The sequence below is a fragment of the Struthio camelus genome, chromosome 5 (assembly GCF_040807025.1).
Source record: "Struthio camelus isolate bStrCam1 chromosome 5, bStrCam1.hap1, whole genome shotgun sequence".
Taxonomy (NCBI): Eukaryota; Metazoa; Chordata; class Aves; order Struthioniformes; family Struthionidae; genus Struthio; species Struthio camelus.
In genome coordinates, this window is record NC_090946.1 from 14,255,498 (window position 1) to 14,266,915 (window position 11,418).

Sequence of the window (11,418 nt, forward strand, 5' to 3'; positions counted from 1 at the left end):
ACAGCTCTGTAGGAGTCCACAGAGCCCCGTGCAGGCCCATGGAAGTCCATAGAGCCCGGCAAGGGCCCACCCGAGCTTGGCGGGGACGGGGGGACAGCGAGGGGGACACTGAGGGGGGACAGCGGGGACCGCGTCCCTGGCGCCGGCAGACCCGGCCCCGCCGCCCGCCCGCTCGGCGGCGCCCACGGCCGCCGGCCGCCATCTCCGGCTTCTCTCCGCTCCCTCCCGCCCTCCGCCCGGGCCGCCGCGGGGATTGGCCGGCCGGGCCAGCTGCCTCTCGGCCATTGGAGGGCGCCTGCGCGCCGCCCGCCGCTGATTGGCGCCCCGCTCCCGCCTCTGGCCGGGGGAGGGGGGAGCGAGCGGCCGGCGGCGAAGATGGCGGCGGGGTGGCCGGCTGTGTGGTGGCGCCTGGCGGCGGCGGCCGGGTCCCGTCGCGTCGCGTCGCGTCGCGTCCTGTCTGGTGCGGTGGCGCGGCGCTGCTGGAGAGCGGCAGGCTGCGGGACGCGCGGCGGGTCGTGGCGCAGCCGGGCTCGGGGGCGGCGGGGGGGCCGGGCCGGGCGCGGGGAGGCGGTCGGGGCGGCCGGTCGCTCTCGCCTGGGCAACGCGCAACGGTTGTGGCAGCGCCGTTGGCAGCGCGGCGGGACCGAGCGGGACGTGCGCGATGGTGCCGGCCGCGAGCTGCTGGCAGCACCGACGGGCGCCGCGGAGGAGCGAGCGCCGGCAGCGGAGCCCGTGCAGAGCTTTCAGCCTTTGCTGTAGAAAGTGGAATCGGAGCGTATCATTTGGCCAGGGGGAAAAACCATCTCCTTGCCTGTGAAGCGTATAAGTAGAAGATGTGTTTTACTGGCGAGGCTGTTTTGGGGTTTCAGCTGCCTGAGGAGCTGAGAAGTGTAGTGGGAGCTGTGTCCTGTCTCTGCAAGATCTCTGTCTGCTTCCTTTGTGGCTGCTGAGAGCTGACGTGCTCACTGAGAGCTCGGTTGTGTTTCTCAGTTGTGTTTCTCGGTTGTGTTTTCTGTTGCCTGGGTCAGCTCAACGTGGCCGCTTTGTCTGTCTGCGGGGGCAACTGGGGCGTGCAGCTCCCGCTGCCGGAGGGCTGTGGGGTGTTTCAGTTCCCAGTAGGTCATGACCGACTGGGTTACGCTCCCCGGGGCTCCTCTCCGCAGGTAAGGCCGGTGGGAATGTCTCGTGCCAGGGGAAGGGGCTCTCTGGGACAGCTCTGGCTGGGCTGCAGTGTCCTGGAGCGTAGGAGGGGCTGGAGGACTTTGGACTTGCTTCTCTTTGGCTTTGCTTTTTGGAGTTGTTTAGCAAGCTCCCGGCCTGGGCTTCCCAACAACCTGTGCTTGTGGCTGCCCCTTTTTGGGGAGCTGTTGGGCAGTTGCTGCGAAAGGCAGCCCGGAGAGTCTTGGTGTTGCGGAGAGTTGCATTGTGCAACTGTTTCTTGCAGAGTAGAGAACGTGGTGCTGGAAAACGAGGTGGGACATGTCTGCGAGCTTTTAGCTAAGGAGGAAAGCAGTGATTTGGGGCAGAACCTCAAGAGCTCCCTTGCCTTTTCAGGGAAGCCACGGGCACTAATACAGGAGAGGGAGTGTGAGTTGTGTGCAAGAGCTGCTGTTGCTGTGTTGTGGTGCAGTGCCAGACTCGAGAGAGGGTCTCTCCTTTTCTAGGTGTCTGGGCGTCCCCTGCAGCCCACGCAGTAGGAACGTTGTGTCCCCTCGGCATTTCTGTACTGTGCCGGCGCCTTCTCCCTGAAGGCAGGCCTCTTGGTGTTCAGCGCTGTCGCCTTGCACACGAAGGAGGAGGAGAAATGGGCCTGAGCTGCGTATGGGAGGAAGAGGCTTTTTGCCCATCACTGGCACCGCGCAGAGAGCAGCGGCGCTCGGGCTCCTTCCGAGACCTTTGAGGCCTGGTAGGTGCCAGACAAGCTATGGCTCTGGTTTTGATTTATTTTATTATTGTTTTTTCATATTTGGGGCCACTAGTTGTGTGCGTTTCTGCTCTGTTTTCAGCAGGAGCCGTGCTCTGTGGATGCGCTGAAGGCCAGAAGGCAGAGCCGCAGTGCGCAGAGCCCCAGCGCCCGCTCCTCGGGGGGGGACGCGGGGTCGGGCCCGAGTGTTGAGAGAGGGGAAAGTGCCTGGTCCTGCTCTTTCTTAAGAGCTCTGTTTTGTTTTCCTAGGTGCTGGTTGCTGGCAAGAGCTGCTCTTTCGTCTCTTGCCCACCCCTCCCGCAGCTCTCTGGGGCCCCAGCTTCAGACTCCAGCTGCACTGAGGAAGTGACCTGCTTTCCCAGAGACCCCCCCACCACCACCCGAAGGAGCAAGAATCCGGCTTTGGCCTTCACGCACCCCTCCAGGAGCTGCCGCAGCAGGAAGGCGGCCTGCGCCTGCCAGCTCGTCCTGCTCCCCAGGAAGCGCCAAGTGGGACTCGGGCACGGTGGCACCGCGCAAAGGTGTTTGGGCTCTGGGCAATAAAACTTGGCGCGAGCCCCAGCTGAGGCGAGGTGCCACGTGCTGTGTTCTGTGCGCGGTCTCTGTTCACGCCTGCTCGCAGCTTGCCGAAGGCTGCGTTCTCCCTGCTCGGGGAAGAGCTCCTGGCTGCAGCGCTGGAGCGGAGAGGGGGCAGCCGGCAGCCGGGGCCGTCTCGCTGCCGTAGGTGAGAGCTCCTGTCCCAAGGGGCTGTTTCTCCTCGCCCCCAGGTTGGCCCTTTCTTTGAGCAGGGGCCCTGGCAGCCCAGCTCCAGCCCGGGAGGCCGCGGGGAAGGCCGGGGCGACGAGGGAGCAGCGAGCGCTCCTTGGCCTCAGGGCTTTGTGTGGGGGCAGCCACTGGGCAGGGCTTTTTTGTGCCCCCACCAAAGCCCTGAGGCTGGGGAGTGGGGGGGGTCTGGGCTGAGGCCTGCCCCTGCTGCCCTTAAAGGCAAGGTTGAGAGGCTTTAAGGCTCTTCAAGTCTCTGGGGGCTCTTCAGGGAACTTGGAGTCCCTTAACTTCTTCCCAAGTCCCTCAGTGTAACTTGGAGAACCACCTCAGGGACTCAGCCCCCCTGGGAGACCTCTCTTCTTCAGTTCTCCCAGTTCAGCTGAGTCCCTGAGGTGGTTCTCCAAGTAACTGGGAGTTCCTTGGGAAGAAATTGAGGGACTCCAAGTTCCCTGAAGAGCCCCCAGAGACTTGAAGAGCCTTAAAGCCTCTCCACCTTGCCTTTAAGGGCAGTGGGGGGCGTGGGGGCCAGGCCTGGCCCCCATTGGGCTACACCCCCCCCCGGGAGCCAATGGGGGCCCTGGAGGCCCCTGGGCTCCCTAGCCTAAGAGACTTGTGTGGGGGCAAAAAAGCCTTGCTGAATTTCTGTCCCCACACAAGTCTCTTAGGCTAGGGAGCCCAGGGGCCTCCAGGGCCCCCATTGGGCCAGGCCGGCCCCTGCCCCCCGGGGGAGCCAATCGGGTCCAGGCCTGCCCCCGACGCCCACCACTGCCCTTAAAGGCAGGGCTGGGAGACTTTCAGAGTCTTCAAGTCTCTGGGGGCTCTCCAAGTTACTGGAAGAACCACCTCAGGGACTCAGCCCAACTGGGAGACCTGAAGAAGAAAGGTCTCCCAGGTGGGCGGACTCCCTGAGGTTGGTCTTCCAGGTACTTGGAGCTCCTTAATGTCTTCCTCAGTGCCTCCTGGTTCCCTTCAGAGCCCCCAGAGACTTTAAGACTCTGACAGCCCCTAGGGACTTGTAAGGAACGCAGCTGACCTGGGAGCCCTGCAGAAGAGAGGTCTCCCAGGTGGGCTGAGTCCCTGAGGTTGGTCTTCCAGTTACACTGAGGGACTCGGGAAGAAATTAAGGACCTCCAAGCTACTTGAAGAGCACCCTGAGGCTTGAAGACTCTGACAGTCTCCCAAGCCTGCCTTTAAGGGCAGGGGTGGGTGTCGGGGGCCGGCCTCGACCCGCCCGGCTCCCCCGGGGGGCAGGGGCAGGCCTGGCCCCACTGGAGCCGCTCCCACTCCAGGGAGCTGCTCGGGGCAAAAAAGCGCCGCGGCCTCGCTGTGCCTGGGGCGCCCTCGCTGCTCGGCCACGTGCCCCCAGCCGAGTTGACGCCCAAACCTTGGCTGTCACGAGGAACGCCCACGTCCAGCCGCGGAAAGGTCGGGGCCCCGGGGACCTAGATGGCCCCGCAGCGGCCGTGGCTGCTTTCTCCACCGCCTGGGGGCCCGGCCGGGCCGGCAACGCTGCTCTCCCGGGAGAGGAGGCTGCTCTCCCCCTTGGGCTCCGGGATCGGGTCCCTGGGGGCTGGGGGCCGGGCCCGGCCGTCTCGCTGACTCCGCTGGCGCTGCCGCAGGGCCGGGCGGGCTGCAAGGGAAAGACAAGAGCCCTTGGTGGCCCGTCCTCTGCCCGGCTGCTGACGGCTGAGCTGCCGGGCGCTGCCCGGCCGGAGAGGGCTCCGCGGGCACAGGACCGCGGCTCCCTCCTCTTCCTCCTCCTGGTGCTGGGCAGGGCAAGGGGATCGCTGCCAAACTCCTCTGCCTCCTGCCTGCCTGCAGGTGCTGCACGAGCCCCTCCCCGCCTGGCTGGGGTGAAGCCAGCGGGGTGCAGTGTTGGGGGGGGGCTCTGGGGTGCCCCACAAGACAATCCAAGCATCGAGGGCGCTCCGAAAGGCAACCCGAGGAGCCGGGGCGCACGGAGAAGCGAGCGGCGGGCCGAGGAACCAAACGGAGGGCTCCGAGGTGCTCTGGAAGGGGAAAAAACACAAACAAACAAACAAACAAACCACCCCCAAGGCTCTGGGGAGCCAAAAAGCAAACCCCAGGGCTCCAGCACATCCCCACAGGCGAGCAGAAACATCTCAGACGCTTCAAAAGGCAAACCGAAGCCTAGAGGGCTCTCAAAGAGCTACAGCGGGGCTCCAGGAAAAGCACCCGAGGTGGCTAGAGCACCCTGAAGAGCACCCCAAGTGCTCTGGGGTGCCCCAAAAGGCACCCCCAGGGGTGTAGGGTGCTCCAAAAGCCAAGCTGAGGTTCCAGAGGCCCCCTGAAAGGCAACCTGAGGGGTCAGGGGCACCCTGAAAGGTACCCCAATCACTCTGGGGTGCAGGAAAGGCACTCCAAAGGGGGCCCAGGGGACCCCAAAATACACACCAACAGGCCCAGGACATACCTAAAAGGACAAGAAATGGGTCTGCGGTGCCCCAAAAGCCACATCCCGAGCTCTGGGGCGCACCAAAAGGCACAGCAAGGGGACCAGCAGGCACTGAAAAGCACACCAAGGGGTCTAGTGGCCCCCAAAAAGCACACCAAGGGGCCCCGGGCACCCCGGACGGCACACCGAGGGGCTGAGGCACTCCGAAAGAAACACCGGGGGGGTCCGTGTGGCCCGAGCAGCACAGCGAGGGGCCAGGAAAGCCCTGAAAGACGCGGCAAACACTCTGCGGGGCGCCAAAAGTGACACCGCGGGCTCCAGGGCAGCCCCAAACGCGCAACGGGGGCACCGGGGAGCACCCACAGCCCCACTCGGGGCTCAGGCTGCACCGAAATGCCCACCGAGGAGCCCGGGGCAGCAGGAGAAAACTGCTGAGGGGGCCAGGCCTCTCCGAAAGGCCCAACGCGGGGCCAGGGGCACCCCAAAAGCCACAACAACCCGCCTGGGACCTACCAACAAGCACACGACATGGCTCTGCGGTGCCCCAAAAGCCACACCAAGGGGCCCAGTGCACACCAAAAGGCACCCTCAGCACCTCTAAGCACCCCAAAAGGCCCACCAGACGGCTCCACGGCACCCCCACACGCACCCCGAGGGCCCTGGGCGCACCAAAAGGGACGGGCAGGCACCCGCGACGCACCAACACGCCCACCGAGCTCCCTGGGCCACCAGGAGAGCCACAACCAGGGGCCGCAGAGGCACCACAAGGCACAGCCAGGCCTCTGCGAGCAACCACACGCACCTCACAAGCCCTGGCCAGCACCAAAAGACACCCCCGAGGGCCCAGGACACCCCCAAAGGGGCCACGAGGCCTCCGACGAGCGCCCCAACCCCCTTCCAAGGGCCACCGGCAACCCTAACGGCACCACAAACGCCTCCAGGCAGCCACCGACCCCACACCAAGGCACCCAGCGGACACCACAAAGCACACCCAGGGCTCCCGCTGCCCTCCCAGAGCACACCCATACGGCCGGGCCACCCCCAAAGGCCCCCAAGACGCCAGCGCAGCACCCAGAGGCACACCGAATGCCCTGGGGAGCACCAGCGGGCACCACGAGGGCTCTGGGGCGTCCCCAGAGGGGCAGCGATGGGTCTGGGCAGCACCACGGGGCACCTGAAGAGCCCTGCGGCGGGCACAAACGCACTCCGAGGGGTCACGGACGACACAAAAGCACAACATGGGGTCTGGGCACCCCCAAAGCCACCCCGAGGGGTCGCAGGTGCCCCAAAAGGCACCAAATGACTCAGAGGCACCACAACAGACAGACCAAGGGAGCTGGGATGGGGCCAAAAACCACCCCCAGGAGTGTGCGGCACCCCAGAGGGCACACGGAGGGCCTCGGCCGGGCCACCTCCAAAAGAGCCCGAATGAGACCGCAGAGCCCCTCCAAGCTCGCCCAAGCCTGCAGAGCCTGCCACAAGGCCGTCCGAGCACGCAGAGCCTGATACGAAGCTGTCCAGGCCGCACCCAAAGGCACGCGGAGGCTCCACGGCCGCACTCGAAGGCGCGCGGAGGATCCCCAACTCACCAGAACGACACTCTGACGCTCCCCGATCTTGTAGAACGACACTCGGAGGCTCCCTGGCCGCACCCAAAGGCAGTCGGAGGCTCCTCAGCCTCCTACAACGACACTCCGAGGCTGCCCGGTCTCCTACGACGATCCTCGGAAGCTGCCCGGTCTCCTACAACGACACGCGGATGCTCCCCTGACTCGAAGGCGACACTCGGATGCTGCCCACTCTCCTAGAACGACATGCACAGGCTCCCCGGCTGCACCGAAAGGGACGAGGAGGCTCTCTGGCCGCACCCAAAGGCACACGGAGGATACCCGGCTTCCTAGAACAAAACTAGATGCTCCCCGGCTGCTCCAAAAAGCACACAGAGGATCCTCCGCTTCCTAGAACAACGCTCCGAGGCTCCCCGGTCTCTAGAACGAAGTTCAGAGGCTGCACGGCCACACCCAAAGGCACGCGGAGCCGGACCGGTCGACTGAAATGACACTCGGAGGCTGCCTGGCTTCCAAGAATGACGCTCCGAGGCTGCCCGGTCTCCTAGAACAACACTCGCAGGTTGCCCAGCTGCACCCAAACGCACGTGCACGTTTCCTGGCTTCCTAGAACGACACGCGGAGGCTCCTCAGCTTCCTAGAACGACACGTGCAGGCTCCCTGGTCGCACCCAAAGGCACACGGAGGCTCCCTGGTCTCCTAGAACGACACTCGGAGGCTCCTCAGCTTCCTAGAACGACATTTAGAGGCTCCTCGGCCTCTTAGGATGACACTCGCAGGCTCCCTGGCCGCACTGAAAGGCAGGCAGAGGCTCCCCAGCCGCACCAAAAGGAACGCGGAGGCTGCCCGGCCTCCTCGAACGACACGCGGAGGCTGCCTGGCCGCACCCAAGGGCACGCGGATGCTGCCCGCTCTCCTACAACGATACTCGGAGGCTCCCTGGCCACACTGCAAGGTTCGTGGACGCTGCTCGGTTTCCTGCAACGACACGCGGAGGCTCCCCGCTCTCCTAGAACGACACGCCGAGGCTGCCTGCTCTCCTACAACGACACGCCGAGGCTGCCTGCTCTCCTACAACGACACGCCGAGGCTGCCTGCTCTCCTACAATGACACTCCGAGGCTACCTGCTCTCCTACAACGACACTCAGAGGCTGCCTGCTCTCCTACAACGACACGCCAAGGCTTCCTGGCTGCCCGGCCGCACACACAAAGGCACGAGGATGCTGCCCGCTCTCCTAGAACAACACTCGGAGGCTGCCCGGCTGCACCCAAAGGCACGTGGAGGCTGCCCAGACGCTCACAAAGGCACGTGGAGACTGCCTGGCCTCCTACAATGACACTCGGAGGCTCCCCGCTCTGCTTGAACCCCATTCAGATACTGTCCGGCCCTACCAAAAGACACGCAGTGGCTAACCGGCTTCCTAAAACGACACTCAGACGCTGCTCAGTCTCCTACAACCACACGCGGAGGCTGCCCGCTCCACTAGACCGACACGCCGAGGCTGCTCGGCCTCCTACAACAACACTCCGAGGCTGCTTGGATGTACCCAAAGGCACACGGAGGTTGTCCGCTCTCCTACAATGACGCTCAAAGGCTGCCTCGACGTACCGAAACATATGCGGAGCCTCCCCGGCCACACTTAAAGACACGCACAGGATCTCTGGCCGCACCCAAAGGCACGGGGAGGCTCCCCGGCCTCCTCGAACGACACTCGGAGACTACCCGGCCTCCTCGAACGACACTCCGAGGCTGCCCGGCCGAACCCAAAGGTAGGAGGAGGCTCCCCGGCTGCACAGAAAGGCACGCGGAGGCTCCCCGGCCTCCCCGAACGATACTCGGAGGCTGCCCGCTCTCCTGGAATCACACTGGCAGGCTGCCTGGCCGGACCGAAAGACAAGTGGAGGCTCCCTAGTCTCCTGCAACCACACTCAGAGGCTGCCCGGCCGCACCCAAAGGCACACGGAGGCCGCCCAACTGCACCCAAAGGCACGTGAAGCTTTCCCGGCCTCCTACAACCACACTGCGAGGCTGCCCGCTCTCCTACAACCACACTGCGAGGCTGCCCGCTCTCCTACAACCACACTGCGAGGCTGCCCGCTCTCCTACAACCACACTCCGAGGCTGCCCGCTCTCCTAGAAAGACACGTGGAGGCTCCCCAGCCTGCTAGAACGACACTCCGAGGCTGCCCGGCCGCACCCAAAGGCCTGCGGAGGCTGCCCGGACGCTCACAAAGGCACGCGGAGGCTGCCTGGCCGAACCAAAAGGCACGCGGAGGCTCTCCGGCCTCCTACAACCACACTGCGAGGCTGCCCCGATGCACCAAAAGGCACACGGATGTTCCCCAGTCTCCTACACCGACACACGCAGGTTGTCCGTTCTCAGCTCGGTGGAGTGGTTTCTGCCCCGATGGAGTGGTTTTCGGCCTGATGCAGTGGTTTCAGCCCCGACGGAGTTTTTTAGGCTCGGCGGAGTGCTTTTCGCCCCGGCAGAGTGGTTTCAGGCTCGGCGGAGTGGTTTTAAGGTCAGCCGAGTGGTTTTGGCCCTGGCGGAGTGGTTTCAGCCCCGACGGACTGCTTTTAGGCTCGGCGGAGTGGTTTCAGCAACCACGGAGTGGCTTCTGCCCTGACGCAGTGGTTTCAGGCTCGGCGGAGTGGTTTTCATCCTGACGGAGCAGTTTCAGCCCCGACGCAGTGCTTTTAGGCTTGATGGAGTGGTTTTAAGGTCAGACGAGTGGTTTTGGCCCTGGTGGAGTGGTTTCAGCCCCAACGCAGTGGTTTTCGGCTTGATGGAGCGGTTTCAGCCCCGACGCAGTGGTTTTAGGCTCGGCGGAGTGGTTTCAGCCCCGACGCACTGCTTTTCGGCTCGGCGGAGTGGTTTTCCACCTGACGCAGTGGTTTCAGGCTTGGCGCAGTGGTTTCAGCACTGGTGGAGTGGTTTGGGCCCTGACAGAGTTCTTTTGGGCCTGACGCACTAGTTTCAGCCCCGACGGAGTGGTTTTAGGCTTGATGGAGTGGTTTCAGCCCCGACGCAGTGGTTTTAGGCTTGGCGGAGTGGTTTCAGACCTGATGCACTGCTTTTAGGCTCGGCAGAGTGGTTTCAGCCCTGACGCAGTGGTTTTCGCCCCGGTGGAATGGTTTTAGGCTTGATGGAGTGGTTTTGGCCCTGGCGGAGTGGTTTCAGCAACCACGGAGTGGCTTCTGCCCTGACGCAGTGGTTTCAGGCTCGGCGGAGTGGTTTTCAGCCTGACGCAGTGGTTTCAGCCCCGACGCAGTGCTTTTAGGCTTGATGGAGTGGTTTTAAGGTCAGACGAGTGCTTTTGTCCCTGGCGGAGTGGTTTCAGCCCCGACGCAGTGGTTTTCGGCCTGGAAGAGTGGTTTCAGCTCCAACGGAGTGGTTTTCAGCCTGACGCAGTGTTTTCAGCCCCGACGGAGTGGTTTTCGGCCTGACGCAGTGGTTTCAGCCCCGACGGAGTGGTTTTCAGCTTGGCGGAGTGGTTTCAGCCCCGACGGAGTGGTTTTCAGCTTGGCGGAGTGGTTTCAGCCCCAACGGAGTGGTTTTGGCCCTGGCGGAGTGGTTTTAGGCTCGGCGGGGTGGTTTCAGCAATGACCGAGTGGCTTCTGCCCTGACGCAGTGGTTTCAGGCTCGGCGGAGTGGTTTTAATGTCGGCGGAGTGGTTTTAGCCCTGGTGGCACGCTTTCAGCCCCGACGCAGTCGTTTTGGCCCTGCTGGAGTGCTTTTCGGCCTGACGCAGTGGTTTACACCCTGACGGAGCAGTTTCCGCCCCAGCACAGTGGTTTCAGCCCCGACGGAGGGGTTTTGGCCTCGGCAGAGTGGTTCCAGCCCTGACGGAATGGTTTTAATGTCAGCGGAGGGGTTTTGGCCTCGGCGGAGTGGTTTTCAACCCGACGCACTGCTTTTCACCTCGGCGGAGTGGTTTTCAGCCTGACCGAGCAGTTTCTGCCCCGACGCAGTGCTTTTAGGCTTGATGGAGTGGTTTTAAGGTCAGCCGAGTGGTTTTGGCCCCGACGGAGTTGTTTTAGGCTCGGCGGAGTGCTTTTAGGCCTGACGCAGTGCTTTCAGGCTCGGCGGAGTGATTTCAGGCCTGACGCAGTGGTTTCAGGCTCGGCGGAGTGGTTTCAGCCCCGACGCAGTGGTTTTAGGCTCGGCAGAGTGGTTTCAGCCCTGACCCAGTGGTTTTAGGCTCGGCAGAGTGTTTTTCCACCTGACGCAGTGGTTTTAAGCTTGGCGGAGTGGTTTCAGCCCTGACGCACTTCTTTTAGGCTCGGCGGAGTGGTTTCAGCCCCGGCGGAGTGGTTTCGGCCCCGGCGGAGTGGTTTCGGCCCCGGCGGAGTGGTTTCAGCAACCACGGAGTGGTTTCAGCCCCGGTGGAGTGGTTTTGGCCCCGACGGAGTTGTTTTAGGCTCGGCGGAGTGGTTTTAGGCCTGACGCAGTGGTTTCAGGCTCGGCGGAGTGGTTTCAGCCCCGACGGAGTGGTTTTAGGCTTGGAGGAATGGTTTTAATGTCAGCGCAGTGGTTTTAGGCTTGGCAGAGTGGATTTGGCCCTGGCACAGTGGTTTCAGCCCCGATGCAGTGCTTTTAGGCTCGGCGGTGTGGTTTCAGCCCCGACACAGTGCTTTTCGGCTTGGCAGAGGGGTTTCAGCCCCGACACAGTGCTTTTCGGCTTCACGGAGGGGTTTCAGCCCCGACACAGTGCTTTTCGGCTTGGCGGAGGGGTTTCAGCC

General features: G+C 63.7%; 1 long non-coding RNA gene across 1 annotated transcript; it reads left to right on the forward strand.

Moving 5' to 3' along the window:
• Window positions 1–318: 318 nt before the first annotated feature.
• Window positions 319–2,518, forward strand: LOC138067414 (uncharacterized). The gene is made up of 3 exons (XR_011141274.1): window positions 319–460; window positions 1,665–1,906; window positions 2,174–2,518. It is a non-coding gene; the product is annotated as an uncharacterized lncRNA (long non-coding RNA).
• Window positions 2,519–11,418: the final 8,900 nt, after the last annotated feature.